Consider the following 23,009-nt stretch of genomic DNA (forward strand, 5'->3'; position numbering starts at 1 on the left):
ATTCTTCTTTCAGGATCGTCCCAGACCTCAACCAATGTGTCTTCATTTAGCTAGCCCTAATTTATGTTGTTTACAGTAAGACTGCAATCCTAAGTATAGCACTTTTCTCAAATTGAGTCATTCAGACAAATTATTGAATCTGAGAAGGGTCATAAGAACCCCAGATTTATAGTCAAGTGCAGATGGCCTGGAGACCTCTAAACTTGCAACTGACATCAGAAGAACAGTTGTGTGTGTGTGTGTGTGTGTGTGTGTTGGGAGGGGAGGTCTTAGGAAACCCCCGGATTTGTGCTAGTTAACCAGAAGTGTGGGTAGCCTGGGGACCTGATTTGCAGCTGGTGTCTAAAGTGGTGGCGGTTTTGTTGAGAACCATGCCCTTACACCTGTGGAGTCTGATGCTAGCTCACAATGGTTAGTGTCAGAGTTGAATCCTCTGTACTCTACCTATACACCCCTCCCTCCCCTAACCACTGGCAACCGCTGATCTTTTTACTGTCTTCGTAGTTTTGCCTTTTCCAGAATGTCATACAGTTGTAATCACACAGTATGTAACCTTTTCGGATTGGCCCCTTTCACTTAATATGCATTTAAGGTTACTCCATGTCTTTTCATGGCTCAACAGCACATTTCTTCTTAGTTTTGAACATTATTCAATTTTCTGGATGCACCACAGATTATTTATCCATTCACCAACTAAAGGACACCCCAAGTTTAGGCAATTATGAGTAAATCTACTATAAACATCCTTGTGCAGGTTTTGTGTAAACCTATGTTTTCAGCCAATTTGAGTAAGTAACAGAGTAGGGATGCTGGATTGTAAGGTAAGAGCACACTCCATTTTGTAAGACTGCCAAACTATCTGTATTATTTTGCATTCCCACCAGCTGTGAATGAGTTCCTGTTGCTCCACATTCTTGCCAGCATGTGCTGCTGTCAATTTTTTGGATTTTCACCATTCTAATAGGTGTACAGTGGTATCTCGTTTTAATTTACAATTCCCTAATGATGTTATCTTTCATATACTACTTGCCATCTGTACATTAGGGACAAAATATATCCTCCCATAATTCACATGTTGAGGCACTAATTTTAAATGTGATTATATTTGGAGGTGGGACCACTGGAAGATAATCAGGTTTAGATGATGTCATGAAAGTAGGGCCCCATGATGGGATTAGTGTCCTTATAAGCAGAGACCAGAGCTCTCTTTCTCTCTCTGTCCTGTAAGAACAAATTGAAAAGGCAGCATCTGCAAAGTCAGGAAGAGGGTCCTTACCAGGAACTGAATCTACCAGTACCTTAATCTTAGACTCCCCAGACTCCAAAACCATAAGAAATAAATGTCTGTTGGTTAAGCCACCTGGTCTGTGTTTTTTGTTCGTTTTTTTGGGTTTTGGTTTATTTTTATTTGTTTGTTTGTTTTTGCAGCAGTCCAAGCTAAAACAGAGTTTGGTACTGAAAGGTGGGGTGCTGCTATAATGAATACTTACAAAGAAAGAAGTGGCTTTGGACCTGTATAAAGGGTAGAGGCTGCAAGAAACTGGAGATCGATGCTAAGAATATAGACATTAAGAGTAATTCTGCTGAGACCTCAGAAAGAAATCTGAAGAGTCAGAAAGAAAGCTACCATCCTCTAAGAGAATGCATAAATAATCATGAACAGAACACTGGTCAAAATAATAGATGGTAAAAGCCATTCTGATGAGGTCTCAGACAGGAACAAGGAACATGTTACTTGGCAATGGAAAAAAAAAAGTGATCCTTATTATGACGTGGCAGAGAACTTGGCTAAACTGTGTTCTAGTGTTTTGTGGAAGGATATTTTGTGAGACATGAAACTGGATATTTAGTTAGAAGATTTCTAAGCAAAGTGTTGAAGGAGTGGCCTGGTTCCACCTGACTGCGTATAGTTAAATGCAAGAAGGGAGAAATGAATAGAAGCTGAAATAATGTTAAGCAAAAAGGGACCAAAACTTAAAAGATTTGGGAGATTCTCAATGCTATCCATGTTGCAAAAAATGAGAAATGTTGTACTGAAGAGAATACTATGGGTGTGGCTGAACAACCACTAGGTAAAGCTGTTAGTGTGGGTGTGAACCATGGATGTAAGCAGCCACGCCAGCAGAAATGATACCAGTTTGAACCAAAGAGGAAAGAGTCGGGACAAAATGAAGAGGGCTGTGGGACTTCTTAGATCCTACAGGACCGATCGATAGAACCAATTCACTGCAAACATGTGCTATTATTCTTCAAAACAAGGGAAGAACTACCCCAAAGATGACTCAGAGACCATCAGGACTTCATCCTCAGTTCAAGTTCATGAAAAAGGGTTCAACAGGCCAGTTTGAATGAGGACTTCATCCTCAGTTCATGAAAAAGGGTTCAACAGGCCAGATGGCAGCAGCCAAGAAAGAGCCTTGCAGCAAGACTGACAGCCTGGTGGATCCTGAAGGCAGAGCATCAAACCAGAGGTTTACACTTGAGCCTTAAAATCTAATGGTATTTGCCTTGATTTTTTAAATGCCTTTAAATGCCTTGAAGATGTGCTTAGAACTTGTAACCCCTTTTTTCCTCTCATTTTCTCCCCTTTCATATAAGAATGTCTATGCCCTATCAGTTCCTCTACTATATTTTGGAAGCACAAACTTCTCATCTGGTTAAATAGGTTCACAGTTGGAGAGAAATTTTGCCTCGGAATGAATGAAACTGAAGTGTCACCCATATCTGACTGAACTGATATTTAGATGAGACGTTAGAGTTGATGCTGGAATGAGCTGAGACTTTGGGGGACTGTTGGGATGGAATCAAAGTATATTTTGCATACAAGAAAAACATGAACTTGAGGAGCACAAGGGTGGAATGTATGAACTGAATTTATCCCTTCCAAAATTTGTACTGTGAAGTCTTAACCTCCAATTATGATGGCATTTGGAGGTGAGCCTTTGGGAGGTAATTATGTTTAGATGAGGGTTATTAGGGTGGGGTCCCTATGACAGGATTAGGGTCTTTAATAAAAAGAAGAGAGACTAGAACTCTCTCTCTGCTCTTGTAAGGACATAGCAAGAAAGTGACATTCTGCCAGCCAGAATGAGGGTTCTCACCAGAAAATGAACCTACCAGCACCATGATCTAGGACTTCCCTGCTTCAAGGACTGTGAGAAATAATTATCTGTTGTTTCAGCCACCTAGTCTATGGTATCTTGTCATAAGAGCCCAAGTTAAGATATTGTATACTTTCCTGGGTGAGATATCTCTTCAGGTCTTTGCTCATTTTTTAATTGGGTTTTCCATTTTCTTATTGCTAAATATTAAGAGTTCCTTGCATATTTTGGATAATAGTCCTTTATCAAATATATCTTTAAAAAATTGTTTTCCTAGTCTGTGGCTTGTGTTCTCACTGTTTCGATAAATAAGAATTTAATTTACCTTAGTAAAGTACAAAAATAGCCGTTTAATTTTTATTTCTGAAACTGAACATTTAAACTTTATATATGGATGTTCATTTTTTCTTTATAATTGGAAAAAAGGTTAAAATCAATATATAGAAAATAGAGCCAGCATCTAATTGCAACATCTGACTGCTTTTCAAAAAACACAAAACTGCTTCATCTTGGTTTTGTCAAATTCTGATATTGAAATGTTCTCCATCAAGCTTATTTGTTTACTAACGAAACTTTGTTTAGAGAAAATTTTTTTTTAATTAAAAAAAAATTTTTTTTAACGTTTATTTATTTATTTATTTATTTATTTATTTATTTATTTATTTTTTTAAATTTTTTTTCAACATTTATTTATTTTTGGGACAGAGAGAGACAGAGCATGAACGGGGGAGGGGCAGAGAGAGAGGGAGACACAGAATCGGAAACTGGCTCCAGGCTCCAAGCCATCAGCCCAGAGCCTGACGTGGGGCTCGAACTCCCGGACCGCGAGATCGTGACCTGGCTGAAGTCGGACGCTTAACCGACTGCGCCACCCAGGCGCCCCTAACGTTTATTTATTTTTGAGACAGACAGAGACAGAGCATGAACGGGGAAGGGGCAGACAGAGAGGGAGACACAGAATCAGAAGCAGGCTCCAGGCTCTGAGCCATCAGCCCAGAGCCCGACGCAGGGCTCGAACCCACGGACCGCGAGATCGTGACCTGAGCTGAAGTCAGACGCTTAACCGACTGAGCCACCCAGGCGCCCCAAGAAAATTTTTATTCACTGAAAATATCTAGGAAAAGTTAGGCACATAACTAAAACAAGCTAAAAACACAGGTCTCCTAAATGAAAAGAGGCAAAGCATATGTAATTTAGCACTAGACCTATTGGGCTACAACCTTTCATTCAGTGCCTCTACATGCACAATATTCCACTGAAAGCCAAGTTTTATGATACTGAAAAGATGAGACCATTTAGAAGACAGAACTATATTTTATTTTATTTTTTTTAATGTTTATTTCTGAGACAGAGAAAGAGAGACAAAGCATGAGTGGGGGAGGGGCAGAGAGAGAGGGAGACACAGAATCAGAAGCAGGCTCCAGGCTCTGAGCTGTCAGCACAGAGCCCGACGCAGGGCTTGAACTCACAAATCGTGAGATCATGACTTGAGCCGAAGTCGGTCACTCAACTGACTGAGCCACCCAGGTGCCCCAAGACAGAACTATATTTTAAAATCTGTATTAAACTTCATTAATTTTTTTTCAAATTTTTATTTTAAAAAATCTCCACACACTTTCTCTCTTTTTTAAGACTAATTTAAGGATTAAAAAAAAAAAAAAGTTGCCAGCTGGGCCTACTACCATTTTGTATGCCTTTGAACAAAATCCTCTCAAATCACTCTTTCAAATTAGTTTCTAGGACAAAGTAGGAAAGAAGGATCATTTAACCAAGGGTATACATTATTTATTTATTTGAACAAACATAATATGATAGAATGTTAAATCTAATCAATTATACTACAGTATATTAAAACTGAACATTTTGGGGCGCCTGGGTGGCGCAGTCGGTTAAGCGTCCGACTTCAGCCAGGTCACGATCTCGCGGTCCGTGAGTTCGAGCCCCACGTCGGGCTCTGGGCTGATGGCTCAGAGCCTGCAGCCTGTTTCCGATTCTGTGTCTCCCTCTCTCTCTGCCCCTCCCCCGTTCATGCTCTGTCTCTCTCTGTCCCAAAAATAAATAAACGTTGAAAAAAAAAAAATTTAAAAAAAAAACTGAACATTTTATTGGAACCAAGAATAATTGCTGAATATTAAGTTATACTTCAACAAAATAAAGGGATAGCCAAAACATTTACATTACAATCTTTTGATTACAGTTTTCAAAATTGCAAAAAACTTCAAAAAAATTGCATGTCTTCTGAGTTCAGGAAATCTGGAAGGAATTTTTAATTTTTTTTTAATATTTATTTATTTTTGAGAGAGTGCATGCAAGCAGGGGAGGGGCAGAAAGAGAGGGAGACAGAGAATCCGAAGCAGCCTCTAAGCTCTGCACTGACAGATCAGATCATGACCTGAGCCAAAGTTGGATGCTTAACAGACTGAGCCACCCAGATGCCCCTGAAAGGAATTTTTTAAAAATCACTATCATTAACATATTAAGTCTTACTACACGCAAGGCATAACATATGGTACAAAGTAGATACAAAAGCAATCGTATCTTATACTTCAATACATTTTACACATTCCTTTCTATTATATACATACTGTATATCATCTGATCCTCACCAAAATTCTGTATTGTTATCTCCCTTGTATGCAAAGAGAACACATTGAGAAACCTGCCCAAAGTCATACAAATAGCAATAGCTGGTGGTAGACTAGAACCGAAGATTTCTGACTCCAAACCCAATGTTCCTCCCACTAAATTTTTTCTGAAGACTCATCAGTCCTCTTTGCCTCTAGAAGACTACTTTATCAAAGGTATCACGTGAATACAAAGAAAACTACTATAAATGCTAAGTGCCAACTGAATGGTAAAGAGGACAGTGAGTACTAGGTGAACCAAAACTTTCTTAGTGAGAAGAAAAAAAGAGGGGCACCTGGGTGGCTCAGTCAGTTAAGCATCCAACTTTGGCTCAGGTCATGATCTCACAGTTCGTGGGTTCGAGCCCTACCTTGGGCTCTGTGCTGACAGCGCAGAGCCTGGAGTCTGCTTCGGATTCTGTGTCTCCCTCTCTCTCTGTCCCTTCCCTGCTGGCACTCCCTCTCTCTCTCTCAAAAACAAATAAACATTTAAAAAAAAAGTGAGAAGGAAAAAGAATTTGAACTGAGCCATTAAAAAAAAAAGTAAAAAGAAAAAAAACATTTGTACAAGTGAAAGAGGGGGAATAGAGAAGCAAGAAAATAGAGAGCACAGACACTATAAACACTTAATACACACTGTCTGTTAAAAACTATAATAGTCCTTGGGGCGCCTGGGTGGCGCAGTCGGTTAAGCGTCCGACTTCAGCCAGGTCACGATCTCGCGGTCCGTGAGTTCGAGCCCCGCGTCGGGCTCTGGGCTGATGGCTCGGAGCCTGGAGCCTATTTCCGATTCTGTGTCTCCCTCTCTGTCTGCCCCTCCCCCGTTCATGCTCTGTCTCTCTCTGTCCCAAAAGTAAATAAACGTTGAAAAAAAAAAAAAAAAAAACTACAATAGTCCTGGCAAAGTCTGTTTTTATTCTCCTTATTTTAACCTAGGAAACTGTTATTTAGGAAAGTTCAATAATTTTCACAAGATTACCCTGTTAGGAATGATGAGCAAGAATTTGAACCCAGCTCTGCTTGTCTCCAAAATCTATGTTCTTTTCACCCTAGTAGGAAAGTAGGTGGGTCTGCACTGTGTGAGTGAGAGAAGTAACCGGGGTACAATAAGGCAGCTGGGTATCCTTAGAGCACTGAATAATGTATTTTCAAGTATTTAAAATGTTTTATTAATAGGTAATATATCACTATAGACAAATTCCTGTCAAAAATGCTCACCAGATAAAGGGAGTAAAGGAAAGAAATAAACATCCATATTTAAATTATTTACAGCCTCTTAAAAGCAGTTACATGATTTTTTTTTAGGTTCAGTCACTCCATTTTAATCTTTTCTGAAGATTACTTTTTAAAAAATCAAAAGCTTAATTCTAAACTTACAGCTACAAAACAATTTAGTCCTTTATATCTTAATCAAACTGTATGGATCATATGAAATCTGTTATATGTTTCTATAAATTAGAGAACCTAAGTAGGAACCACAGACAAGGATTTTACTACTAATTCAATCAGTAAGTTTCAATCTCACACTTGGAAATGATACATTGATGAAGTAGGTAATAAATAATGTAAATTATGTGTGAAGAAAGGGCAGCAATATCAAAACTAGCTTATTAATTCCCAAATGTCTTCTCCATGCCAATACATTCTTAACCTTTTACAGAAAAATTGAGATTCAGAGGTTAAACAGCTGTTATGTAACTATATTAGTTTCCTAGGGCTGCTGTAACAAACAGCCATAAACTGGGTGTCTTAGAACAAGAGAAATTTACTCTCTCACAATTCTGGAGGCTAGAAGTCTGAATTCAAGGTATCAGCAGGGCAATGCTCCCTCTGGGACTCTAGGTAGATTCCTTCCTTGCCTCCTTCTAGCTTCTGGTGGTGACCATCAATTCTTGGTGTTCTTGGACTTGCAGCTGCATCACTCCACCTCTGCCTCAGTTGCTGTGTGATTCTCCCTATGTCTGTGTCTTCACATCACCTTCCCTCTATGCACATCTGTCTGTTCGCATAAGGTCACCAGTCATATTGCATAGGAGCCCACTGAAATGACCTCATGTAACTTGATTACATCTTACTCTATTTCCAAATAAAGTCACATTCACGGGTTCTAGGAGTAGGATTTCAACATATGTTTTGGGGGGGACAAGATTCAATCCACAACAGTGATAGGTTCATATCTGTCCAGCTCCAAAGTTGCTGTTCTTTCCATTACTCTGCACTGCTGCTGCTTATAATCCTGAACAGCATGCACCACAGGACAATTTACAAATATGGAAGTCAATTAAAAAAAAAATTAAAATATTTATTTATTTTTGAGAGACAGCGCATGAGCGAGGGAGGAGCAGAGGGAGAGGGAGACATGGAATCCCAAGCAGGCTCCAGGCTCAGAGCTGTCAGCACAGAGCCTGATGTGGGGCTCAAACTCACCAGTCATGAGATCATGACCTGCGCCGAAGTCACACACTTAACCAACTGAGCCACCCAGGTGCCCCGGAAATCAATTTTAAAGTCATTCATTGTATTTTCAAATAAAATTGGTATCAATTGTGAATACACCACTGTTTTAAACAGTGCTACCAAATCTTCATACTTTGCAACTAAAATATAGGTTAAAAACAACTTTGCTATGATAAGTAGATATTGTAGGGGCCAAGGGCAGGCAGCCCCAAGATGGGTCACTTTGGCATGAACATTATTTTAAGTTAAAAGCAATCAAAACCCAGCAGATTGAGGAAATGCCCTTCACTTCCCCCTCAAATGCTTACTTGTACCAGGAAGAGAGCCTTAACAGAGATTCCTCTTTACCTAAGAAACTTACCTACACAACAGGGCAACCTTTGCTTTCCCAACACCTCCTTTCACCTTCCTGCTAATGGTTTTTTTCTCCTTTGTATCCTCAGACCCCTATTCCTCTCCTTCGCTCATATATAAACATCATGTTGCTTGACTGCTGGGATTTCGATGACTGTATGCATTCCCTGTAGTATATTATCAAATTTTATTTTCTCTTGTTAATCTGTCTCATGTCAATTTGATTCTTAGTCCAACTAGAAGGACCCTGAAGGGTAGCAGAAATTCTTCCTCCCTGACAATATAATCCCAGGACCATCTTAACTTTTAGAGTTTGAAATAGAATTTTATAATACAAAGTTTTTATATATGGCATTTAATCCATTTCTACCAACAAAAAAAATTACTTTCAACAAAGTTTTAGTCTATACCTTAAAAGTCTTACTAAGGTATCAAGTTACAAAAATTGCCTAGGAAAAACTAATGAAAAGGGCATTGCTAATTATGCTCCAACCTATATAATAGGGTAGATTAAAGGAACAGACAAACTAATATGAATAAAGCAGACCTTTCTATTTTGAGGAAATACATGATCACCTCTATATAAAATACTGTTTTTGTATAGTCATACAACTGATGTCCAAACATTAGTGGCTTTTACCTATGTCTCAAGCGCTATTTTCTGACAATAACCTCATGCTACCTTGTATCATGCGGCATCCATTATACTCCCCTCTCTAAATTGTCACTGGTCTTATCTCTACCCCCAGTCCCATTTTATTTTCATAGATGTTGAGTTCACTTGGTTGTGTTTCTTCCTTCCTACTTGGAACTCTTAACCATCTCTATTCAAATTTATGGTGATCTTTTGAAAATTAACTCATACATATATGATTTTTTAATCCTTTTTGGTTGTGCTTCCCTAAAAATTTGACTTAAAAAAAAATCAATACTGATGATTCATGAATCCCTTAATCTTACACCCAACTGTTTTTGTTTGATGTCTGTAAACGGTACTGAAAAAGGACTTCAACTACCTCCATTTTGACCTCAGTCTGTACTTTCTAATTGATTAAGTTCTTTCCAGCTTATCTCTTAACTCAAGCAAAAGACCCTCTGGGAAAGCATCCCCGAGATGGGAACTGAAACGACCCCCCTTTAAGCAATAAGGAGTGCCCTGAGCAAGCAAGAGTCTGTAAGACTGACTCCAAGACAATGACTGCCCAGACCTTTACTGCCCACCGGCATGTACCCACTGACCTTTGTCCCACATTTTCCTTATAAAAATTTTTTTAATGTTTATTTATTTTTGAGAGAGAGAGAAAAACAGAGAGAGAGTGGGGAGGAGCAGGGGCGGGGGGCGGGGGGGGACATGGAGTCCGAAGCAGGCTCCAGGCTGATAGCACAGAGCCTGATGAGGGGCTTGAACTGAGAAACCCCAAGATCATGACCTGAGCTGAAGTCAGACGTTTAAATGACTGAGCCACCCAGGTGCCCCCACCTTTATTTTCCTTACATAAACCTAGAAGTATTTTCAGCACTTTCGGAAACTAGTCCACTATCTCCCCAGTGTTGATCACACTAAAATAAATTGCTCTCTTATTTCACCACCACTCATTTTTCTGTCTTTGGATTTTGTCAGCAGCCACTGGCTGAACCTGATCTATTTGGGACCCCTGGAGCCAGGTGCTCTTGCACCCCTGTGCCCTGGCTAAAGCATCACCATTGTCCCAGGCATCTAAAATCAAAATCTCAACTTTGGCATTAGCTCCCAAGTTCTGCAAATTCTTCCTTAACAATATATTTAGCATCCATGAATTTGACTCTCATTACTTCCACTGCAGATCAAACTTGAGACCTCATGCTAATTTTTTTAAAGGAAGGGGAAAAAATTACATTATAGCTTCTAAAAAATTAAGTAAAAATAAGTCACAAAATTTTTTTCAAAACTAAATATAATCAGGGGTACTTGGGTGGCTCAGTTGAGAGTCCAACTCTTGATTTCAGTTCAAGCCATGATCTCATGAACCATGAGATCAACCCCACCATAGGACTCTGCACTGACACTGTGGAGGCTGCTTGGGATTAGCTCTCTTTCCCTGTCTCTCTGACCCTCCTGCCACCCCTCCCCCTCAAAATAAATAAATAAACTTAAAAAGAAAAAAAAAACTAAATATAATCGTATATAATGTGAGACCTGAGAGCTGAGAACAACAGCCAACTTAGTGTATTGATGAACAATGTTATTAGATGCTCTAATGTCATACAATTATCCTTAAATAAATTTCAATTAATTTTAGAAATCAAACTACAAATCCATGTAACTGGTAGTTGGTCTTTGGCTTCCAAATTTTCAGAACTAATATGTATACAACAGCAATTACTTTTAAAATAAACCCCCCCAAAAAAATCTGTGTTGGTGTGCAGAGCAGTGAGTGTATTTTATGCCATTTTTAAAATCATGCACCCCCCTCCCTCGCTGCAACATTTGCCAATCAACTTGTTTGCTAAATTTTCGGCACTATCTAGATACTGTTCAACAGGCAAATGTGTTTTGCCTTTAGATATAGATGGATGTAGAGAGCAAAATGGAGTTTCTTATGACAAGCAGGAGCCTGTGTCAAACAATGATGCAAGTAGTTAAAGGTACTGCAGCTAGGAGATATCGCCAGGACCAGCATCAGCTGACACCCCAGAACTGATAACAAGCAGAACCAGAGGAGATATGCAGGGGCCCAAAACTGATTAAATTCCTTTAAAAGGGAGAGGATTTTTGCAGCAAAATGTCACTCTTTAGACTTGACCTCTATGTCTGACCACTTAAAAAAGGCAACTGCCACTGAAGGCTCTGCCTGATTATCTCCGAACAGAACTGAGATCCTTCACTGCTTGAACATAATAAGCAGCAAGTGCCCAGAGCTGACCTGGACCAGATGAGGTCTTATCTCAACTGCGTATCCACAGACTGACTTTTTAACTTCCTATACCCTTCTGTTATCTTGTTTGTTGTATGGTTTATCTTATGTTCTGCTCTGTGTGCTGTGTAAGAAGTCAGGTTTAATCACATGGTGAAATGACACTGAGTTTGGAATCCTGAACCTGCTTTATAATTGTGATTAACTCTGTTCTATTATGGAATAAAGCTGAGATTGTGGAAAGAGACAACTCATGTGTGTGCCGTCATAGGGTGCTCTTGACAATGGATATCATATCATACAAATTTCATCTTCTACTCTATAACATTTTCCTTGGCTAATTTCAAGAATTCCTTCAGACCCACAGTACCATTCAGATGATCAATAAACTGTTTTAAAATTTCTTGATTGTACTTATTCAGTTTAATTAATTTGTTCATTAAAACGTCTTACCCCCTATTAGATGCCAAGCATTGTGCCACAGGATGGAAAAACATAATGGAAAAATACACTATTCATACTACAAAAAAATTTAGACTAGTGAAATAGAAAGTCATGTTAATAATTACAGGATATAATTTGATAATGTTATGTCAGGCCATAAGCTGGTACTTATGGAACCTGAGAAACATATATATCAGGTGGGAAAAGGGAGGAACCAGGCACACTTTCCACAGTGTTGACAAAAATGAAATTTGAAACAAATGGCAGAATAAGAAAAGGAAGGACATTTCAGGTAGACCTGGCAGCATGCCACATTCCAGAAACTACAGTAGTCTGCTATGGCTAGAGCAAAGGGTAGGGGAGTGGTAGGAGGTGAGGTTAGAGAATAGAGAAGTATTAATGTAGCATAAAGAAAATTACATTCGTTAAGGGGTCTGAACATTAGCCTGAATACTAGAGGGGGCCATAGGAGAAACTTTAAGCAAGAAAATGAAATATTAACTAGTCTTTTAAAAAGTTCACCCTGCTAAAGAAAATACCAGACTAGGGCGCCTGGGTGGTTTAGTTTGCTGAGCCTCTGACTCTTGATTTCAGCTAAGGTCAGAATCTCACAGTTCATGTGATCAAGCCCTGTGTCGGGCTCTGCGCTGACAGTGAGAAGCCTGTTTGGGATTCTCTTTCTCCCTTTCTCTCTCTGTCCTCGTCCCACTCCCCCTCAAAATAAAGTAAACATTTTTTAAAAACAAGGAAAAGAAAATATCAGACTAGAAGCAAAGAAAACAGAATGTCACCGCAACAATCCAGGTGGGAAATGTTGAGAACACAAACTAAGAAAAGGGCATTGGAAATGAGGAAAAGACAGATTCAAGATACATAAAGTAGAATCTAGAATCTACAGAACTTTAGTACCTAGAGATGGGATGATGACAAATAAGTTTAGTTTGACTTCCAGGATTTCTGGTCTGGAAAAACCCGGTAGATGGTGACGGCATTCACTGTAAGGCAGGTGCACCATGCTTTTTATGTTGCTAATACAAAGGTCAGCTCTCAACACCCTTCATATGAACCAGCAGCAGCAGCACTGGGCATTGCTGTTCACCTACTCTTCCTCAAAACTGGTTTCCAGGACACCACACTTACCTTGTTTTTCTCCTACTTCACTGGCTGCTCCTTTCCAATCCCCTTAGCTGTTCGTCCCCATCGCCCCAACCTCTATATACACTGGAGTGATTCAGGGCTGTCTAGATGCTCTCACTTTTCTTTGACCTATAACCACTCTCTTGACTTCATTTTATCTTGTCTTTACATATAATCTGTGTTAATTAACCTTCAAAATATGTAACCAAAGTATTAACCTTCCCCCTAGACTCTTATATTCAATTGCCTGCTCATTATTTCCAACTTGGATGTCTAAAAGGCATCTCATCCTAGCAAGTCAAAAATGGAACCCTTTTTTTTCAGCCTCTCACACTCACACCCTTAGTACTACACCAAAACTTCCTCTATAGTCTTCCGCCATCTCAATAAACTACAACTCCATTCTTCCAAAGTAGGTCAAAATATCTTAAAGTTATCTTTGTTTCTATCATTTCTCTCACCACCACCCCCACAAGTCTACTACTTGAGAAAATTCTATTAACTCTATTTTCATAATATATCCTAAATCTAACTGCTTTTCACTGCAACCATTCTACTGTGGCCACCATCATCTCCTGCTTGAATTATTGCAATAGACCCTTATCTCCTTAACTTGGAGTTAAAAGGCCATCAAAACCCAGCAGATTCAGAAAAAGGTCTTTACTTCCCCCACAACTGCCTAAAAATAATTTAGATAGAGGACCTGCTCCAGGAAGAGAGCTATCATCATAGATAACTACGTTATACTATGAACTACATATGGTAGACAGGGAGGAACCTACCAAGGCCTGTTTGATCAGTCTTCTATGCCCTATTGTTTCTGAATGGCCCAGCAAACATTTGTTTACCAAACAATTATGTCCCTGTGAACTACATTTCTTCCCTTTAAAGTTCCAAGCTTCTATCCCTTCTCCTTAGTTTATTATGACACATATATCTCATTTTGCCTGTTTTTGGAATTTCCATATCTGTATGGATTCCCCACATGTACACTGTTAAATTGGATCATCTCATGTCAGTTTGATTCTTAGTCCAGCTAGAAAGACTTTGAAGAAGACAGGACACTCTTGCTTCCCCCCAAACCCACTTCTACTCTTATCCCCACAGGTAATATTCTCCATATCATGGCCAGAATGACTCTTTTAACCATAAGTAAGATCATGTCACCCATCTGTGTGAAACTTTTCAATAGCTTCCCAAATCCTTATCCTTACCCATATGATGTGCACCCCATTACTATACCACTCAAACCCTATCTTCTACTATTCTTTCCCACTTCTCACTCTACTCCAGCCACATTGGCCTCTCTGCTGTTCCTCAAACATCCTATTAAACACACTCTTCAAGACTTTTGCTCTTACTATTTCTTCTGCCTGGAACATCCTTCCCTCAGTTATCAATATGGCTCATTCCCTGACTTCTTTCAGATCTTTATTCAAATACCACTTTACTGAGGCCTTCCCAGACTATCCTATTTAAAATTGTCAATCATTCTTCAACCCTTCCTATTCCCTTTCCTTCCTTTATTTTTCTTCATAGCATTTTACATCCAACTATCCAATATACTTCAGATATGATAAATTAAGGAGCAAATTAATGAAAGATAAGAATGGACATTATCAACAAGTGTGGACCCTTCTTTTCAAACAGACTGTGGAGAAAAAAAAGAATACGGACCAGCAACTACAGGAATGAAAACAAAGGGTAAGAGTGCTAGGATATGAATTCTAGCTACGTGATTAAGCAAACGACTTAATCTCAGAGTTAACATCCCCTTCTTAAAAAAAAAAAAAGTAATAATAACATTACCATGTATCACTATATCAAATGACACATGGATGTAAAATTTTTAGCAGGGTAAACACTCAAAGTTAAGTCATTAATATTTTTATTACTACACAGAATTAAGATAGGACTTTTCATTTTTTAAGAGGTAGAACTAGAACACACTTACATGTTGAACAGAAAAAGAAAAAAGAGAGTCTGAAGAAAATAAGAGGGAGGTAACGATATTCAATATTCCTTCTATTAACATATTTTTAAAAAATGTATCAACAAAGTGATACACCTGATTTGCATTTCACATATAAAACAACACATAATGGCTTTTACTATGAAATCAAGTTCAACTCACAACTATAATCAATATAAAAATGCAATCTATTTTTCAGTGTCTAAACTACTAGACTCATACAAGATGATTTGGCTCCATCTAGCCAACATATTACTACCAGACAAATCTTCCTATATATAGCCCAATTTTGTAGAGACTCCTAACATCCTCCAACCTCAATCTCTGTGCTACCTTTCTTCCATAGTTGAAAACTCAATTACTAACTATGGAGAACAAACTGATGATTACCAGAGGGAGGGGTGGGTAGGGTGGGTGGGTGAAATAGGGGATGGGGATTAAAGAGTACACTTATCATGATGAGCACTGAGTAATATATAGACTTGTTGAATCACTATACTGTACACCTGAAACTAATAAAACACTTTATGTTAACTACACCAAAATTAAAAATCTTAATTAAAACACACACACACACCCACACACACCCACACACACAAACACACACACACAGGGGCGCCTGGATGGCTCAGTCAGCTGAGCATCTGACTCTTGGTTTCGGCTCAGGTCATGATCTCGTGGTTTCATGAGTTTGAGCCCCACATCAGGCTCTGTTCTGGCAGGGCAAAGCCTGCTTGGGATTCTTCTCTGTCCCTCTCTCTCTCTGCCCCTCCCCCGCTTGTGTGTGTGTGTCTCTCTCAAAATAAACTTTAAAAAAAAAGAAAAGCAATTTCTCTAAAAACAAAACACACACACACACACACACACACACACACACACACACACACACCCCCCAATCTTGTTATCAAAATAAAGACCACATTTCCAGCCTCTAGCCTCCCTTATAGTCATGTGGTCTTGTTACTAAGTGGAGGAGTACGTGGCAGCTTCCATGAACCTTCTTTAGAAGGCCTATCCCTTTGTTCTCTATCCCTTCTTTCATACCTCTGTCTGGAAAAGGATTTGACAACAGAATTTTCTCCTCCATTCTGGCCTGTCAGCACGGGATCCAATCCCTAAGAATGGCAGAGCAGTAAACTAGACAGAACGAGGACCCAGTAAAACAACCTCCACAACTAGCCAGAAACCAAGTTTCTAAGGGATTTTTACATGAGAATGAAAATCTTAATTCCTCATTGTTGAACCCAATCCTAATGGATACACATTGTATCAATCACTGTCACTTCCCTAGTTCAATATACTCATTATCAAATACTCAAGTCTATCCACAACCTAGCACTGGGTTATTTGCCCTTATTCCGATTTTCTCTATACGTTTTGATTTCCTGTCACTACATCTCTGTTCATATTAACCTTCTTTCTTGGAAGGCATCCAACCTCCCATTTAGAAGTGTTATTTATCCTTCCAGTTCCAGCTCAAAGCCCACTTCCACCACAAACCTTTCCATGTATTAAAGACAGATGTGATCTTATCTTCCTTTGAAATATTAAGGCATATTCTATTTGTGCCACTCAGCTAGCAATGCTTAGTTTTCCTTTTAGGTGTATAATCTCATCTACCCGCCTCCCCCCACCCATCACAAAAGATTCTAGGCGCCTTAAGACAGGCTCTCTGCATGAGCAAAAAAAAAAAAAAAAATTAAGAGGCCCTGTCCAAACATTTTTCTAACATTCACTATATCCAGAACAGCACTTTGTGTACAGAATGTGCTCAATATCAATTAAAACTCCTGATAAATTTAATTCAGCCTATAGAGTTTTTACCACCAAAACCCATTATGTCCTTTATCAGCTAAAATTCAAGGGTAGCCTGTCCTAATGTCCAGATTGTAATAAAATCTGTTGGATATAAACACAGTTTGTGAACATGGGAGTGTAGCTATCTCTTTCAGATACTAATTTCATCTCCTTTAGATATATGCTCAATAGTGGGACTGTGGGATCCTATGGTAGTTCCTTTTTTAATTTTTTGAGGATCTTCCATAAAGGTCGTACCGATTTACATTCCACTGAGTTCCTTTTCTCTACACCCTCTCCAACACTTGTCATTTCACATCTTTTTGTTAAGAGAGTGGACCTTAAGTGTTCTCACCAAAGTGTTTACACTAAAAAAAAATTTTTTTAAACAGGTAACTGTAGGTGACAGATGTGCTTATCAGCTTGATTATGGTGATCATTTCACAATGTACACATATATATATATATCAAACCATCACACTGAGCACCTTAAAACATACAATTTTTATTTGTCAACTATATACCTCAATAAAGGTAGGGAAAAGGTTTATACTAAAGACAATAGTCCATAACTTATCCTAGAAAGAAAGAGGCTACTGGGGGGAGAGGAACTACATACAGTTCCCCTATTTTAAAAAGTTAATATTAAATGTCAAAAGCATACAAAGCACAGTACAGAACACAATGATAAACTGTAGACCTGCCCATTAGCTTAAATACAAAACACAAAGAATGAGAGGTAAAACAACAACAGATGTAGATGACTAGATTAGTTTAAGAGTTATCATATTTCTCAGCTTTGTTTTGCTACCACTATAATTGTTCCTCTAAATCAAACTTCCACTTCTTCTTAGTAATTCTAAAAATACATCCTATTCCTAAGAAACAAACTGAATTTAATGTGCTGGGAAAGGTGGAATTTGAAGGACATGCAGTATTTACACTATATAAGAAGGACTGGAAAACTTCCATTTTTGAATGTGAATTTGTCTTAAAGGAAATCAATGTTAAGACCTAAACAGGTCACCCAACAAAATGCTGAGTAATAAGGTAAATCATTGTAGGTATTAATTAGATTAATTTTTTTAAATGGCATTTTAAGTACCCCTTTGAACTAATAATTACATGCTAAAGAATTTATCTGAAATCCTTTCTTCAAAGTAAAAATTTCAAAAGCAATTTTTTTTACCTTGCTTGAACTTAATCTGACTGTGACAAAAAAAAATGAAAAATGATACCACCTGAGTCAAGATTAATGTTAAGTTTAGCTAAGGTATTATATATCTATTAAATGTGTACAAAGAAGACTGAACACAAGCAATTATCAGGGATCATTATACCTACCTTGAAAGATTACTGAGGACTAGAATGTATAAATTAAACACTGCTATTTTTGTAACAAATGCTAAATTTGCCTGTATGTTTCTTTAAAACTTGAAGTCAAGGGCAGGAAATTCTTTTCTGTAAAGGGCCAGAAAGTAAACACTCTGGACTTTGCAAATCAAGAAGCAAGGTCAAGGATATTATGTAGGTTCCTATATAACAAAAGAAAACAACTTTGCACAAATTTTTATTGATGAAATTCAAAATATAATAATAACAATGGCATACAATTTTTTGGTAATACAGGTCTACTAATAAGAATGGAATTATTTGGGGGAGGGAGGGGTAACATTTCATGTAAGTGACGTCCAAAATTAGTGTTCCCTATCATCAAATCAATTGCAATTGTTCATCTATAAAACCATTCATTCTCAGTTCTTGAGCTTTACAAAATGGTCTGGGCCAGCCATATTTACTTTGTCATATCTTGCTCTAAGTACTAAAGTTACTTGAGAAACAAATTAAAACACTACAAACTTCTTAATTTCCAAGAGTCAGCTTCTAAGCAGCTGCAATTCATTTGAATATCAAAATTTTAAACTTCTTAACATAAAGTGCCTTATCTCTAACAATCATTTCTACACAGCAACTTATTCCTCCTTGACTCTTAGCTGTAAGTTAAGCATACACAAAGAATAATACTAAATGCAGAAGAGAAATCTAATCATCTTAAAAATCTTATTATGTAAGAATCCAAGTTACACAGGAGTACAAACGACAGATAAAAAATATTTTTATCAGAAATTAGGGAAACAGGGGCGCCTGGGTGGCGCAGTCGGTTAAGCGTCCGACTTCAGCCAGGTCACGATCTCGCAGTCCGGGAGTTCGAGCCCCGCATCGGGCTCTGGGCTGATGGCTCAGAGCCTGGAGCCAGTTTCCGATTCTGTGTCTCCCTCTCTCTCTGCCCCTCCCCTGTTCATGCTCTGTCTCTCTCTGTCCCAAAAATAAATAAACGTTGAAAAAAAAAAAAACTTTAAAAAAGAAATTAGGGAAACAGAAAATAACCAGAATTAAATAATTGAGGGCAGTAAATGACATAAGATAAAGTAGAAAAGAGGTGGAATTTCTCTATCAAACATGCTGGCAGCAAGGGCGTAGTGGGTGGGAGGGGTCCTATTCCACTAAAAGTTAATGAAAACATTAACTTGAACCTTTTGGCAATATTAACTTGAAGTAAATAGTTAGTTTTTAAATTTACTCTGAATATTACTTTGAAAAATGTCTTCATCTGATTCTAACCATTAATTTAAAACAATATAACTTCACACTGATAAATACCTTTGCAAAAGTTAAGAATATTTCATTACCTTTCTCAAGTTAACTCTATTCAAGAAATATCTCAGCCTCACCAACAAGGTCCCAAGACTAGAAAATCATTATTTTTGCCATAAAAGTATGTGACTGACTCCTACAACTGCCAAATTAAAGGAAATATTCATTCCTTGCTGCTAATATTAAATGAAGATATTAAACCTTAGTGTTGAGATATTAAATATTTAAAATATTTTCTTATGAATGATAAAATTAACAACTTTAGTTTTCTAACAACTTCATTGAATTAGATGGTGGAAAATCTAAAACCCAACTAAACAAGATATACAAACCTAACAGGATGGAGCTGGGAAGATAATACTGCCACATAGAAGCATTAAAATTTAAAAATATCTTTTCTGTACCCTTTTCAGGGGAGTCCAATGTGCTCTGTAAGAGTAATTTTTTAAGATAACATTTCTGGGAGAAGGGTAAAGACCCATCGATTTTTGTGTCTCAAAAATATGAATTTCTGATCTTATCAGCACTTTAAGCTAAATTACAAAAGCATTCTTATTTGACAAGTCTCCTCTGGCCTAGTAATTTGATGTAATACAGCAAAGAAAGTTCTTAAAATTTCAAAATTGAGGGGTGCCTGGGTGGCTTAGTCAGTTAAGTGTCCCACTGCAGCTCAGGTCACGATCTCACGGTTCATGGGTTCAAGGCCCACGTTGGGCTCTGCACTGACAACTCAGAGACCGGAGCCTGCTTCAGATTCTTCATCTCCCTTTCTCTGCCCCTGCCCCACTCACACTTTGTCCCTCACTCTCAAAAAGAAATAAACATTAAAAAAAATTTTTTTTGGGGGCGCCTGGGTGGCGCAGTCGGTTAAGCGTCCGACTTCAGCCAGGTCACGATCTCACGGTCCATGAGTTCGAGCCCCGCATCAGGCTCTGGGCTGATGATGGCCCAGAGCCTGGAGCCTGCTTCCGATTCTGTGTCTCCCTCTCTCTCTGCCCCTCCCCCATTCATGCTCTGTCTCTCTCTGTCCCAAAAATAAATAAACGTTGAAAAAAAAAAATTTTTATTAAAAAAAAAAAAAAAAAAATTTTTTTTTAATTTTCAAAATTGAGGAAATAAGCTAAAGAGGTGTAAACAACTTGCAGTGTAGAGACTGGCAAGAACTTCTCATTACCCATTTACTTTTAATAACCCTCAACATATTTTAACCTAAACTAGTGGCTAACAAAAGGTGGAGAGCTGGCAGAAACAAGCATGTATGTTTTGGGAATGTTCCTTAGTTTTTCTAACATTTCACATTGGTTCTAGTCCAGAACCAATTTTCTACATATTTAACAGCCAAATTAATTTTTAAAATTCTATTTACACAACTATCAGCATTGGTACAAAATTCCTAATCATTACCAATTTTCATTTCATCTGGTTCTAAAGGTGATACAATTCAAATATGCAGCATTTTTAAAACTCATGTTAAAGCTCAAAGTCATAGATTTTTAGAGTTGAACAGCATTTCAGAGATTATCTAGTCTGAATCTTTTGATTCTTCAAGAAAAAGAAACTGCGACTCAAAAGTATGCCTATGATCACAATCTAGAGAGTAACAGAGCTGAGACCTCAACTCTAATGCCTTGAATCTTCAGTGCCCTTTTCATCAGACCAAGGCGCAGGAGACTCCTCAGCACCCCCGTGATTCAGAATCACATATATGAGAGCTAGTTAAGAAATTTCCATTTCAACAACTGCTTACTTATTTCAGAACCCAAAAGTTTTAAAGAAAGTAAATATTTATTTTCATAATATATTAAACATTAACAGAAGTTAAGTTCTGATAATTTAGCAAATACCCATCATATAAAATTCCAAATTATTGCTACTTTCATCTTATTATCTTAAGTTTAAGTAAAATGATCAAATTTCTAACGTTAAATTCTTTTCTTCTACTTAACTACAAACATTGCAGTAGGATTCTAGTGTAGTGTACAAGATCAAGGCTGGGAATCAAGACATCTAGGTTTTTGTCTTAATTTTACAACACTCTGATAGCTTAGTGACAAATATCAATCCCTCTGACTCCATTTCTCATCTCCTGATCAGTGCTTATCATATTGAAAGGAACTACTTACTGTAAAAACTTAGTGCCAGGAATATTACCTATATTGTTTCTAATTCTCGTATTTTAGAAGAGAGGCATCATTCACCTATTTTACAGGTGAGGAAACTTAGGCTTGGAGAGATTAAATTTTCCAAGAAACTGAGCTAGTTAGTTAGTAGATGAGCTGGAATTTAACCCTACCTCTGCCTAACTCCAACCTAGAGCCCAAGGGTCCTTGCATTACACTGTTTTTGCTCAGATCCTAATATGTGTGATCCTACTGTGGTTGGGTGAACAAGTACTATCTACATATGCAGGACACTTAGGGAGGTAAAAAGGATAAAACAAAAATACATGCTGAAGAAACACTGTAGCACTTTCTCCTGTTACTAAACAAAAATGAATTTTTAGTAAAACATTTAAAAACTATGCTATTGATACTATTCTTATTAGTATTATTAACATCAAAGTGAGCACTGTACAATTAAAAGACAAACGGATTTTGCTTTTAGAAGTAACATCGTAAATTATACCATAAAATAGGTATTTTTGTTCCTATTCCATTAATTGAAATAAAATTACTCTGAAAGACCCATTAAATCACATGCACATATTTAAAGTATTTAATAAAATTAGAAAAAAAAAATGGCATAACCTAACAGAACAGAAGGAATCATGAGAAGATACCAGTTCTTGCCCTTCCAAACAGATAACTATACCCTTCGATATACAAGAGGATGGGCAGATTTTAATACAGGGCATCTCTACAAAGCATTTACATTCCAGTATCAACCTATCTTCACCACTACAGATAGATGAAGATACTATGATACGGCTCCGACAGTCAAGATGCTTTCCCAAGTTTCTATGTCATGTTTATAACAGTAAAATGTTCAGTAGATAGTGTACAACTAATTCTCTGCGTATAGCCCTTGACTCTTCCAAATTTAAATTCGGGGGGGGGGGGGTACTAGAACGATGTATTTCACAGCGATTAAGCGTAGCTTAAAAGCAAACCAGAATTGAAGATTCTGGTTACCTTTAACCTATATCATGCCTTACAAGTAAGAGCATTTATTAGCCCCAAATGAAAACTTCTGTGCGCACTTCGGTTACGTGTCCGAATATGTGACCTGATAACACGACAACTTTACATAAAAATCATCAATACCTCTATGACTCTGGCTCCTTTCCTAACAATGGCCAACGTGTTAATCTCTGTAATCCCTACACGAGTAATGACTCTGACCACATCAGTTCTTCCGGAGTTACATCCAGATCTAACTTCTCCCGCCCCCCCCCCCCCCCCCGCTTTTTTTAAACCTCCGTTGGAGGCGAAAACCCCGACCGAACCACACAAACCGCGCACTGAAGGGGCGGGCGTTCTTCACCTGACCCACTCCCTGCATTAAACATCCACTCCGTCCGTAACCCTGTAAATCGCAAGAGGAAACTCGGACAAAACTGCAAATATAGAAAGCA

At 38.0% G+C, this 23,009-nt stretch overlaps 1 protein-coding gene across 1 annotated transcript in view; it reads right to left on the reverse strand.

Moving 5' to 3' along the window:
- Nucleotides 1–23,009, reverse strand: part of TMEM30A (transmembrane protein 30A) — a 40,245-nt gene that overhangs the window by 16,688 nt on the left and 548 nt on the right. The window lies entirely within an intron of this gene.

Source organism: Prionailurus bengalensis, chromosome B2 (assembly GCF_016509475.1).
Source record: "Prionailurus bengalensis isolate Pbe53 chromosome B2, Fcat_Pben_1.1_paternal_pri, whole genome shotgun sequence".
NCBI classification, from domain to species: domain Eukaryota; kingdom Metazoa; phylum Chordata; class Mammalia; order Carnivora; family Felidae; genus Prionailurus; species Prionailurus bengalensis.